Source organism: Rhinopithecus bieti, unplaced genomic scaffold (genome assembly GCF_001698545.2).
Source record: "Rhinopithecus bieti isolate Rb0 unplaced genomic scaffold, ASM169854v2 scaffold_12155, whole genome shotgun sequence".
Lineage (NCBI taxonomy): Eukaryota > Metazoa > Chordata > Mammalia > Primates > Cercopithecidae > Rhinopithecus > Rhinopithecus bieti.
In genome coordinates this window covers 2,982,080-2,993,112 of record NW_016807423.1, presented here as the reverse complement: position 1 = coordinate 2,993,112, position 11,033 = coordinate 2,982,080, and the positions used below count along the sequence as shown (strand labels likewise).

General features: G+C 50.8%; 1 protein-coding gene across 3 annotated transcripts in view; it reads right to left on the bottom strand.

Annotated features, from left to right (window-relative positions):
- Positions 1-5,623, bottom strand: part of SLC6A9 (solute carrier family 6 member 9) — a 41,087-nt gene extending 35,464 nt beyond the window's left edge. Inside the window, exons 1-2 of one of the 3 annotated variants that reach the window (XM_017881858.1) lie at positions 5,538-5,623; positions 4,729-4,878 (exon numbers count right to left, since the gene is read on the bottom strand). The gene's annotated coding sequence lies outside the window, so the exon portion shown is untranslated. Of the gene's footprint in view, positions 1-996; positions 1,191-1,757; positions 1,773-4,728; positions 4,879-5,537 lie in introns of those variants that run through there. The other 2 variants (XM_017881857.1, XM_017881860.1) reach the window with 2 other exon arrangements.
- Between the last annotated feature and the right edge of the window lie 5,410 nt (positions 5,624-11,033).

The following is an 11,033-nucleotide window of genomic DNA, read 5'->3' as shown; positions in this document are numbered from 1 at the left end:
TGGAGGCGGCGGCCCCGCCCCCGGCCCCTGCGGTGGAAAAGTACCGGGGCGCCGAGGTCCCCGCCCCACGGCCCCGCCCCCGGGCCGGCTCCGGCCCCTCCCGGCCCTCGGGGCAAGCCCCACTCTCCCGCCCGGCCCCGCCGCCTGCTCGCGATCTGCAGTGGCTGCCGGGTGCGGAGCGCCGGCCGGGGGTGGGCGCCCAGGGCTGCTAGGCCGCTGCCCTCACCTGCGGCCGCCCGGCCCCGCCCTAGGCGTGCCGGTAATGAGGGTTGGGGTGGGGAGGGCACGGATTCTTTCCAGGGTAGCAGCCCCCAAAGAACTCCTCGCTCGCTCGCAGTCCCTTCCCAAAGCCGCGGCCAGAGCGCGGACAAAGAGAGGCTGAGTGCGCCAGGACTCTCCCGCGCGGCTTCCCAGGTCCCGCGGGCGCACGGGCACGGGGACCGGCACCGGCGCCGGGAGGGCAGATAGGGAGGCAGTCCGGCTAAAGGGACCAGATAGGCAGCCAGGCTAGCGGGCGCTGAGAGGCGTTGGAGCGAGCGGGAGCCCGCACGCTAGGCGCAGGCACGGCCGACTATCGACCCCCTCAGGCCCCCAGAGCGCAGAACCACTGGCTCTCCGGACGGACCGTGCCACGCTCTGGCTCCGGCGCTACCCGCACAGCCTGCGCCCGCCGCCCCCGATCGAACCGGCGTCTGGCGCCCCCCACCCCCACCCCACGCAGGAGCTCCCCTCCTTCCCTCTCCCTCCCGCTTCAGCTCCTTGGTGACAGCGGTGACACCCAGCCGCGCGCACCTACCGCGACCTTTGCGGCGAGACAGACATCCCGGTGCGTGCACCCACACTCTTACCCACAGATGCCCGCATACATGCGCGATCACACACACACACACACACGCGCACACGCTGGTCCTGGGGCTCAGCCCCGCGTCGGCTCAGACCGACGGCAGGACCGACGGAGGCGCGGGCCCCAGCGTCCCCTTCCCCCAGCCCCCTTACCATGCTGCAGCCCACTGCCCAGGCGTGCTGGGTCCGCACCGCGGTGCGCCCAGGTGGCTTTCTTAAAGTGAAAGTTGCATCAGCTTCCCGAGGCTCTGTGCCGCGCCCGCCCCGCCGCGCCGCTCGCAGCTCTTCCACAGCCTGTTGTGTTTTGGTTTCGGGGAGGCGGGGGCTAAGAGTTTGGTGAAAGTTTGAAGAGTGGAGAAGGCTTGGGAGATCTAGCCAAGTCCCTCCCCTACCCGAAGAGCTCCCCTGGCCGTCCTCCCCTCTCCATCCCATCCCCTCCCCCCGTGCAGACTTCTCAGGCTCCTCCTCCCAGGGAATAAAATTACAAGTCTCTCCAGCTTTCAGATGATTGATCCCCATGAACCCCTGGGAGTGGGCTCCACAAAGGAACCCCCTTCTCCGCCCCTGGCTTGCTGCCCTCCAGCTGGGGCCCTTGAGCAAGCAGATGTGGTCCCCTTCGGGCTAGGGTGGAATAAAGCCAGAAGGCCTGGGGCACTTTGGGGGGCTGAGGCTGGAGTTAGCCCTCCAGGCCCCTGGCCTTCTGCGCCTGCGTTTCCCCTAGAGAGAAGTCAGAGCAAATTCCATTCCCTTTGGAGCAGAGCCGCTAGAGACTGTGGGCACTGCTGGGTAAGGCCTAGGTCCTACTCCTTGGAACTAGAGGGCTCCCTGGAGCCCTTTCTCAAATTTACCTCCTGGACCACCGGCTTGGTCAGCTCTACTTTTGAGGTGGTGTTACAGGGGCTGCAGACACCAACCTGGGATCCCTCCTCCTTCCACGGTGAGACAGACCTGGGTTACAATCTCAGCTAAAAAAAAGTCTTTGCCAAAAGGAGCTTTGTGAGCCTCGGTTTCCTCCTCTGTGAAATGGAGAGAAGGGGCTAAGGAAATGCATGTGTGTGTATATAAAGCCCATTGCTCCAGGCTGCCTCTGGGGAGTGGTGCCTGGCATTTGGAATGAGGCTCCCACATTTGCATACCTTGTGAGAGCCACCACCTTTCAGGGAAAGTGGCCAGTTAGTACTGTTGGAGGAACTGGTTTTTGCCCCAACCTGAGTGGGGCATCTGCTCAGGGAAGGGGCCCAACCTACAGAGGCAATTTCTACTTTGGACCCTGAGTCCTCACCATTTTCTGGTCAGGAAACAGTTTAATTTTTTTCCTTGGGACTGTCAGCCTCCAATACATGCCAAACTCACGTGAAACCAATTGTTGAGTGAGATTGCAGTTTATTAATTTATCAGAGGCACTGAGCAAGATAACAGGCATCAAGCCCAGGCATTCCCTGCAATGCAAGCTCTTTCAGGCCACACGCAGTCCATTCCACAAACCTTTCTCAGAGCCAAAGTACAAAGACAGCTCTCTGTCGTCTCCTATTCACATTGGATCAGATCTGGGAAGACACCTTAGTCTTATCAGCAAGATTATTTTCATTTTCACTTTGTCCCCAAACCTAGTAGATATAGTATGCTTGGGATTTTTATTCTACAAACCAAGTGCAGGTGTTTCTTGTGTGAGTTGTGTGCACACACACCTGGATCTGGGCAACCTGTTGTGTCTGTGCCCCCAGACGCCTGAGCCCCTGATTGTGTATTTGTGTAGGTGCATCTGTGGAAGACTGTGTGCACTGCAGCAGGTCTGTGTAGTTGTGTGTGTGCCCAATTCCTGGGACTGGGCAGATGGGGTCCAAGCCCTCTACATCTCTCCTGCCAGGACTTAACTTCCTCCATAAATTGTTTTTAGGATCTTCCTCCTTGCCTCCTCCCTAGGGCTCATCAAAAGGGATACTACCCCAGGGAAGGCAGATGGAGGATGTTGAAGAGGCCCCCAAGTAGAGGAAGGCAGACAAGGAAGAGTATGAAGGGGAAAAGGCCTCCCTCCTTCTCCCTTCCAGCAGTAGGCTGGGGTGGGGACAGGCCTAGAAGAGGGCACTCAGCGCTAAGAACACAGTGAAGATTCTGAGAGTTTTCATGGCTCAGGGAATCCATATGAAGGGAGGCAGGTGTAGGGTGCTGAGAGCAAGACTTCCAGGATGCCCTCAAGCCAGGGGCTTGGGGCCTGGGCAGTTAGAAGAGAGGGGGATGGGTGCTCAGGGGCCAGCGCTCTGAGGCTCCGTCAGAAAGAGGAAGGCTTGGGGACTAACCTGGGGACAGGGAGGCAGCCTAGCACTTTAGCCCGTGGGGTGAAGAAAAGAGAACATTTTCCTTGGAGTGTTTAGGAAGATTGGGGATGTTGGCCAGAGGGCTTTATTAAACTAACACTGGCAGGGCACAAAGTCTATTTGTATACATAGAAACAGATTCATGGATGTGTGTTTTACCCACCTTGACCCAGAAAGAGCTTCAGGAAACCGCACAGTGAGCTGTGTCCTGAGGAGGCACTTGTGAGAAAGATTCTGGTTTGAAAAGCCATCTCCTTGAGACAGGGACTAGAGAGGCTGTTTTTTTCCAATCAGAATGAGGCCCAAAGGAGGCAGGTTTGGGCCCAGCCCAGGTCAGAGCTGGGATAGCCTCCGTCCCTGGCTGTGAGCCCCTGGCTCTGAGCAGCTGGCCGGCAGGGTGGGAAGGGCATGGCCAGCCTGGGCCACTGTGGGGCGAGCAGGGGGATCAGGATTGAGGACAGACTGGGGCGGGGGAGGGGATGGGGGGACTGATGGGGTCAGCCAGTTTGACTGGCCTGCTTCTTCCTGGGGCAGGGCCGCAGCGGGCCGGGGGGCCCACCCACTGCAGGCTGAGATGTGTCTCAGGAGCCTCCAGTTACCGCAGCCAGTGGAGCTATTTCCTGGGAGGGCTGCATCCAGTGTCAGAGCCCCCGGGGGGGCTGGCTGGTTTCCTCCAGTGGTGTCATCAGCCTGCAGGATCAAGGCCTCTGTTTTGGGATGCACGTAAGTCAGTTTAGGTGTGTGTCTAGTAGGAATACGAATAATGCCAGACTTGGGCCACTTCTGGTGGTCACTGCAAGACCTGGGAGCCCTGGGCACCTTGATGGATGGGTCCTGGGGACCTGCTGAGAATGTGGGGGAAGGTGGACATTGCCTGTAGTTGAAGCCAGGCATGGCTAGGGGTCTCCACCTCCTTAGAACCCCAGCCTCAGTAGCCGGGAAGCATTACTGGGAGGTGCCTGCCTGGGCTCTGCTCTCAGATTCCTCCTTTCTTGAACCTGGAGCCCAGTGGTCAGTGTCTGGCACCTCCCCTGCCCTGTCCCAATGCAGAGAAGCGGGTTAGATTGGTTCCAGATCCGAGAACTGTCTCTGGGGCTCCAGGTATCCCTTAGACCATCCTATTGTGGTTTCTTTCACCCTGAAACCCTGCCACCCCAGCCCCGCCACCCCAGCTCCGGGGCAGCAGAAGCCAATCACGGGGCTCAGAACAGGGGTTCCAGGCCGGACCTCCGTGGCTCCAGGTAAAATCCGGCATATGGACAGGAAGGATTGACTTTGGCCTTGTCCCAGGGGCAGCCCCAATCTCAGGAGCTTTCAACACCCAGACTCCTAAATAGCTCTGAGCTCCCGAAGTCCCGAATTCCCAATGTCATGGGTGCTAGAGCACCCAACACTGTAAAGGACCCAAACCCCAGAGCCCCCAGTGCCCAATTCCCAGGGGGCCTGGGGTACCCAACATCCAGACCACCCCATGTTCATAACCTCCCATTTTCAGAGTGCCAGTGTTTCAGTTCACTGGACCTAGAGGGAGGGAGTGGGGCCCCTGCATTACCAAGGTCCCTTCAAGGACCTGTTATCTGAGGAGTGGCCGTGACTGAAGTTGGGGCTGGGGTAGTGCTGGCAGCTTCCTCGATGCTCCCATCCTGGGTCTGGAGAGGTCGAGCAGACTTGCAGGTGGGATGGCATTTCCTCTGGCCTCAGCCCTGCCTGGTCACAGGCCCTGTGGCATTTAATGTCCGTTTATTCACTCACCAAATATTAGTGCGCATCTGCCATGTGCTGGGAATTGAGCTACTCTCTGGGAGTACAACCGTGAGAGAGAAGGGGTTCCTGTTCTCCCAGATGGATCAGGTGATGACATTGTGCCTGAGCTGGTATGTCCGTGTGGCTCAGCTGTCTGTGGTCCATGTGTGGCTGCGGGCATGGCTATGAGAATGAATGGCTGTGTGATGGTGTTGGCGTGAGGCTGTGCCTGCAGCCCACAGCAGCAAGTTAATGTGTGTGACTATAATGGCGGGTCTGGCAATGTCTGTCTGTCTAGCCATCCTAATAATCCCTCTTTGCCTCACTGCTATTTCAAGGATTGGAAGTAAGGCCCCCCTTCCCCTCAGACCCGAGGTACAGAGGGTCAGGCCTCCCTGTAGGGAGGAACAGACTGGTTCCTGAGCTAGAGACTGACCCCAGAGCTGCCCTGCAGCAGGGCTAAAGATTTCTCCCACTGCTCCTGCCCCTGCTGGACCCAGAGCCTCTTTGGATTGGGAAGACAGGAAGAGGGGTGGCTATAAGCCGAGCAGTTGACACCAAAAATAGCCATCTGCCCTGGGGAGGATCCTCTGGCACCACTCCCTCCTCCACTCCAGCCCAACCCGGCCCACTGACCTAGAGCCTCGGTAGAGCTCCTGTCTGACTCCACTTCCCCATCTCCTATCTGAGTAACCCTCTCAGACTCAAAGGAGGGACAGAGCAATGATGTCATTACAAATGATGACATCATAAAGAGCTCTGGCATCACAAGGAGCGACCCAAGGCCCCCGGGCGGGGCTCCATCTGCTGGCAGCTCCCCAGCAGGGATGGCAGGGCTGGATAAGCCCTGTGCGGGGCCCTGCCTTATCTGTCCCCCACACATATGTGATAAGCCTCTTACCATGGGCTGGCCCAGGGAGCAGGTGGGGAGCAGGCCGGAAGAGGGGAAAGGCCAGCTGGGGCTGGCTGAACTCCAGGGAAGAAAGCCAGGGTCAGGCAGAACCCCAGCAAGGGGAGATGCGGGGTCACTGTTGGGGGCAGTGTGGAGCTGTGGTTAGGGCCATGGATTCTGAAGCCAGGCTGTCTGCATTTGTATTCCAGGTCTCCACTTAATGGCTATGTAAGCAGACCTCACTTCCTCAATATTCCTCACCAGGAATACTATTAATATTAGCAGTGACTATCAACCACGGTATTGTTGTGGGGATTAAAGGATTTAATGTGTGTGAAATCGGCACAGAAGAGGGCCTGGCTCATAGACAGCACTCATCCATCCTCCTTCCTAGATCCGATCTTCCCCGGTAGCTGCCCACCATACCCAGAGGCACACTTGGATGGCCGGGGCCTAGCTGGGGTTTCCAAAAACTGCCCAGCCCCACACACATCCCACACCTACCCTGTCTGTACTCACCCCGAAACTCCCCAGGAATCCTGGCCTTTTCGGCATATTTTCTTCCAGCAGTCTCCCCAGACACATTGTGGCCCTGGTGCCCTCTGGTGACAAAAGCCATACATGGCAGTTACAGCTGCATCCCCAGGACACATTGGGCCAGACAAGGTGCTGCCCCTTGTCTGATTATTTTATGCCATCACATCAGGCTTTCAAAGTAGGAATTACCTGCATTTTCTAGAATGAGAGCTCAGGCAGGTTAAATAATTGGCTGCAGGTTACAGAACTAATAAGTGGTAGAACGTGAACTTGAATTCACGTTGGCCTGTGTCCAAAACCTGAACTTGAATTCAGGTTGGCCTGTGTCCAAAAGCTATTATTTCACCCCATGCACAATATACTTGGGGGGATGTGCTGGCATGGCCACAGGGCCCAGTAGATGTTTTACATTATGAGCCACTCTGCTAGTTTGAGTATACCTATGGTTGAATGTATGGCCATTGAGATTCTCCATCTGTGAATATAGAATAGTGTGACCTGGTGTGTTGGCTTTTTTGTGACTTTGGTGTGGCTGTGTGATTGTATTGTGTGAGTGCAGCCATGGTTGGGCTTGTTGTGAGAGATTAGCCGTGGCGTGTGGGGCTGGCCTGACTGTGTGTGTGTGTGTGTGTGTGTGTGTGTGTGTGTGTCAGTATGACTGTGTTGTGGAGGGATGTATAGCCAGTGGGATTGTGTAGGGAAAGGTGACGAAGGGCCCTGAGTTCCCAGCGCCACTTGCCTTTTTGGTCCTAGGCCTGCATCTGCTCACCATGACTGCATGATGGATGGCTTCACATGCCGAACACACTCCCAGGGGACTACTCGGTTTCTCCTTCCCCCAGCCCCCCTTTTACTTTTCGAGGAAGTAAAGCAAATAGTGCAGATGGAGTCGGTCTTCCTTTTTTCCATGGGATATTTATGAAAGCATTTTACATGCCTTTGAGTGATATCTAAAAAGAAGTGTCATTTTTAAAAAGTCAATGTGACTATTCTAATTAATTTGAACATCAATTCTCAGGGTGTTGATTGCAGATCCCTGGGAATCTTTAAGACTCTTACAGGAGATACACAAGGCAAAAGCTATTTTCCTAAGAATACTAAGTTGTTATTTGCCACTTTCACTTTATCGATATTTGCACATTACGTAAGAGCAACAGTGGGTGAAACTGTTGGCACCTAAGCATAAATCAAGGCACGGCACCCAACTGTACCAGTAATCTTTGTATTCTTCTCCACCGTGGTGCGTGAATAGTAACAATAGGAGGAAAAAAAAGGGCCAGTTTTGCCGTATTTATTTATTTTTATTTTTGTGATGAAGTCTCACTTTATCACCTAGGCTTGAGTGCAGCGGCGCGATCTAAGCTCGCTGCAACCTCCACTTCCTGGGTTCATGTGATTCTCCTGCCTCAGCCTCCTGAGTAGCTGAGATGACATGGGCGCACCACCACGCCTGGCTAATTTTTGTATTTTTAGTAGAGACAGGATTTCACCATGTTGGCCAGGCTGGTCTTGAACTCCTGACCTCAAGTGATCCACCCACCTGAAACTCCCAAAGTGCTGGGATTGCAGGATTGAGCCACCATGCCCAGCCTCAGTTTCACTTTAAAAGTCCTTGGTGAAGCAGTAAAATTATTATTATTTTTATTTTTAAAGGCATCTGTTTTTTGTTTGTTTGTTTTATACTTTAAGTTCTAAGGTACATGTGCACAACGTGCAGGTTTGTTACATAGGCATACATGTGCCATGTTTGTTTGCTGCACCTATTAACTCGTCATTTACATTGAGTATTTCTTCTAATGCTATCCCTCCCCCAGATTCCACCTCACGACAGGCCTCAGTGTATGATGTTCCCCTCCCTGTGTCCAAGTGTTCTCATCGTTCAGTTCCCACCTATGAGTGAGAACGTGCAATGTTTGGTTTTCTGTCCTTGTGAAGCAGTAAAATCATTGTTTTGTGATTTCATGTATCAGTAGTTATTTTATTTTTATTATGGATTGGTATTTCATTGTACAGACACATAATTTGCTTAAACATTTACATGTTGATGGACATTTAGGCTGTTTCCAGTTTCTTGGTATTATGAATAAAATTGATATGCACATTCACATGCAGATCTCTGTGTAGACGTATATTGTCATATCTCTTGAATTAATACTTTGGAGTGGGATTGTTGGAGCATATGATAGGTACTTTTATAAGAAATTTCCAGTTTCCCAAAGTTGTACTATTTTGCATTCTGATCAGCAATTTTGAGACTTCTAGTTGCTCTACATTCTCACCAACTTATCAACCTTTTAAACTTTAGCAATTGTAATAAGTGTACCATGGCATCTTACTGTGGTTTTAATATGCAATTTCCTGATGATTAATGATTTGAGCATCTTTTCATGGACTTTTTGCCATTCATATATCTTCCCTAGTGAAGTATTCATTCAAATCTTTTGACCTTTTTTTTTTAATTGAAATTATTTTTGAGACAGGGTCTCACTCTGTCCTTCATGATGGAGTGCAGTGGCACAAGGCTCACTGCAGCCTTGACCTTCTGGGTTCAAGCCATCCTCCCACCTTAGCCTTCTGAGTAGTTGGGACTACAGGCCTACACTACCATGTCTGGCTAATTTGTTTATTTTCTACAGAGACAAGGTCTCACTATGTCATCCAGGCAGGTCTTGAATTACTGGGCTCAAGTGATCCTCCCACCTCCCAAAGTGCTGGGATTATAGGCATGAACCACCATGCCTGGCCTTTTTGACCATTTAAAAAATGAGTTTGCATTATTATCACTGAGTTGTAAGAGCACAAATATTTTTCACAGTCTGTTTCTTATCTTTTCATTTTCTTAACAGTGCCTTTCAAAGAACAGAAGTTTTCATTTTGATAAAATAAATTATTTTTTCTTTTATAGTTTGTACATTTTGAGTCCTATCTAAGAAAATATTTACCCAACTCAGGGCCCTCAAAGATTTCCCCTTATGTTTTTGTCTAGAAGTTTTATAACGGTAGCTATTACTTTAGTTCTATGATCCATTTTGCTTTATTAAACTGTGCAAGGGAAGAAGTTGAGCTTTGTTTGTCTTTGTTCTTGTTTTGATTACGGATTTCCAATTGTCCCAGCACTGTTTGTTGAAAATACTGTCCTTTTTCTATTGAATTAACTTGTGATCTTTGTCAAAAGTCAATGGATTGTGAAGATGGAGGTGGTGGCTCATGCCTGTAATCCCCACACTATGAGAGGCTGAGGCAAGAGGATCACTTGGGGCCAGTAGTTTGAGACCAGCTTAAGCAACATGACAAGACCCCATCTCTACAAAAAATAAAAAAAGAGATCAGTGGACCATATATATACAGATCTATTTTGGATTCATGCCTGTAAGATACTGAGCATCGGCTGGGCGCAGTGGCTCACGCCTGTAATCCCAGCACTTTGGGAGGCTGAGGCAAGGCGGATCACCTGAGCTCGGGAGTTTGAGACCAGCCTGACCAACATGGAGAAACTCCATCTTTACTAAAAATACAAAATAGCTGGGCATGGAGGCACATGCCTGTAATGCCAGCTACTCAGGAGGCTGAGGCAGGAGAATCACTTGAATCCGGGAGGCGGAGGTTGCAGTGAGCTGAGATTGAGCCATTGCACTCCAGCCTGGGCAACAAGACTGAAACTGCGTCTCAAAAAAAAAATAAAATAAATAAAAGATACTGAACATTTTTTGATCTATATGTCTTTATGTCGGTACCACACTGTACTGATTATTTTATATTGTCTAGAAGAAGCAGTAACATTATTAACTTTACTAAGTCTTAAGCCTTGATTATATGTCTTTGAAATATGTTGTGTGACAAAATGGGAAGTATGCTTATCTCAAGGAAAAGCACTTACTCAATTGAATTGTGAACTGAATGCACCAAACAACAGTTTTACTTAAAAGAACAAATGACAAACTATAGTTATCAGACTTGGGTCTTTGGCATACTTTTTCTCAAAAGTGAATCAAGTGAGCCTATCAATGCAAGGAAAAGAAAATTAGTGTTTGTTGCCAATGACAAAATTAGCGTCTTCAAGTGAAAATTAGGATTTGGAAAACTGATATCTACCTACAGTGAGTTTGAAAGCTTTCAATTCTAATGAGACCAGTGATAGCATTGATGAGTGTGCTTTTTAAAAAATATTGTATAATGAAATGTGTCAACATTTGGGAGATCTGCATAACTCGGTGAACCAATATTTTCCAAATGACCAATACGTACTGTTACAAAATCATGCGTGAATAAAAGATCTATTCAAAGTGCAAGGCAAACCAGTGGAGTGTAACGTTAACAGAGTATGAAACGTCCACGTAGTAACTAACCTTTAAGAAACTACCACCTCGAGTTTTGGTATGGAAGAAAGAACAATAGCCACAATTCACTGAAAAGGCTATTAAAATATTCCTCTCTTTCCCAACTACATACATCATGAAGCTGAGTTTTCATCACATATTTTAACCAAAGCAACCCATTGCAACAGGTTGAATGCAGAAGCAGCTGAGAATCTAGCTGTCTTCTACAAGCCAGACAGTAAAGAGATTTGCAAAAGTGTAAAACGATGCCACTGTTCTCACTAACATTTTGGTTTTAGAAAATATACAGCTATCTGGCTGGGCGCAGTGTCTTATGTCTGTAATCCCAGCACTTTGGGAGGTAGAGACGGATGGATCACCTGAGGT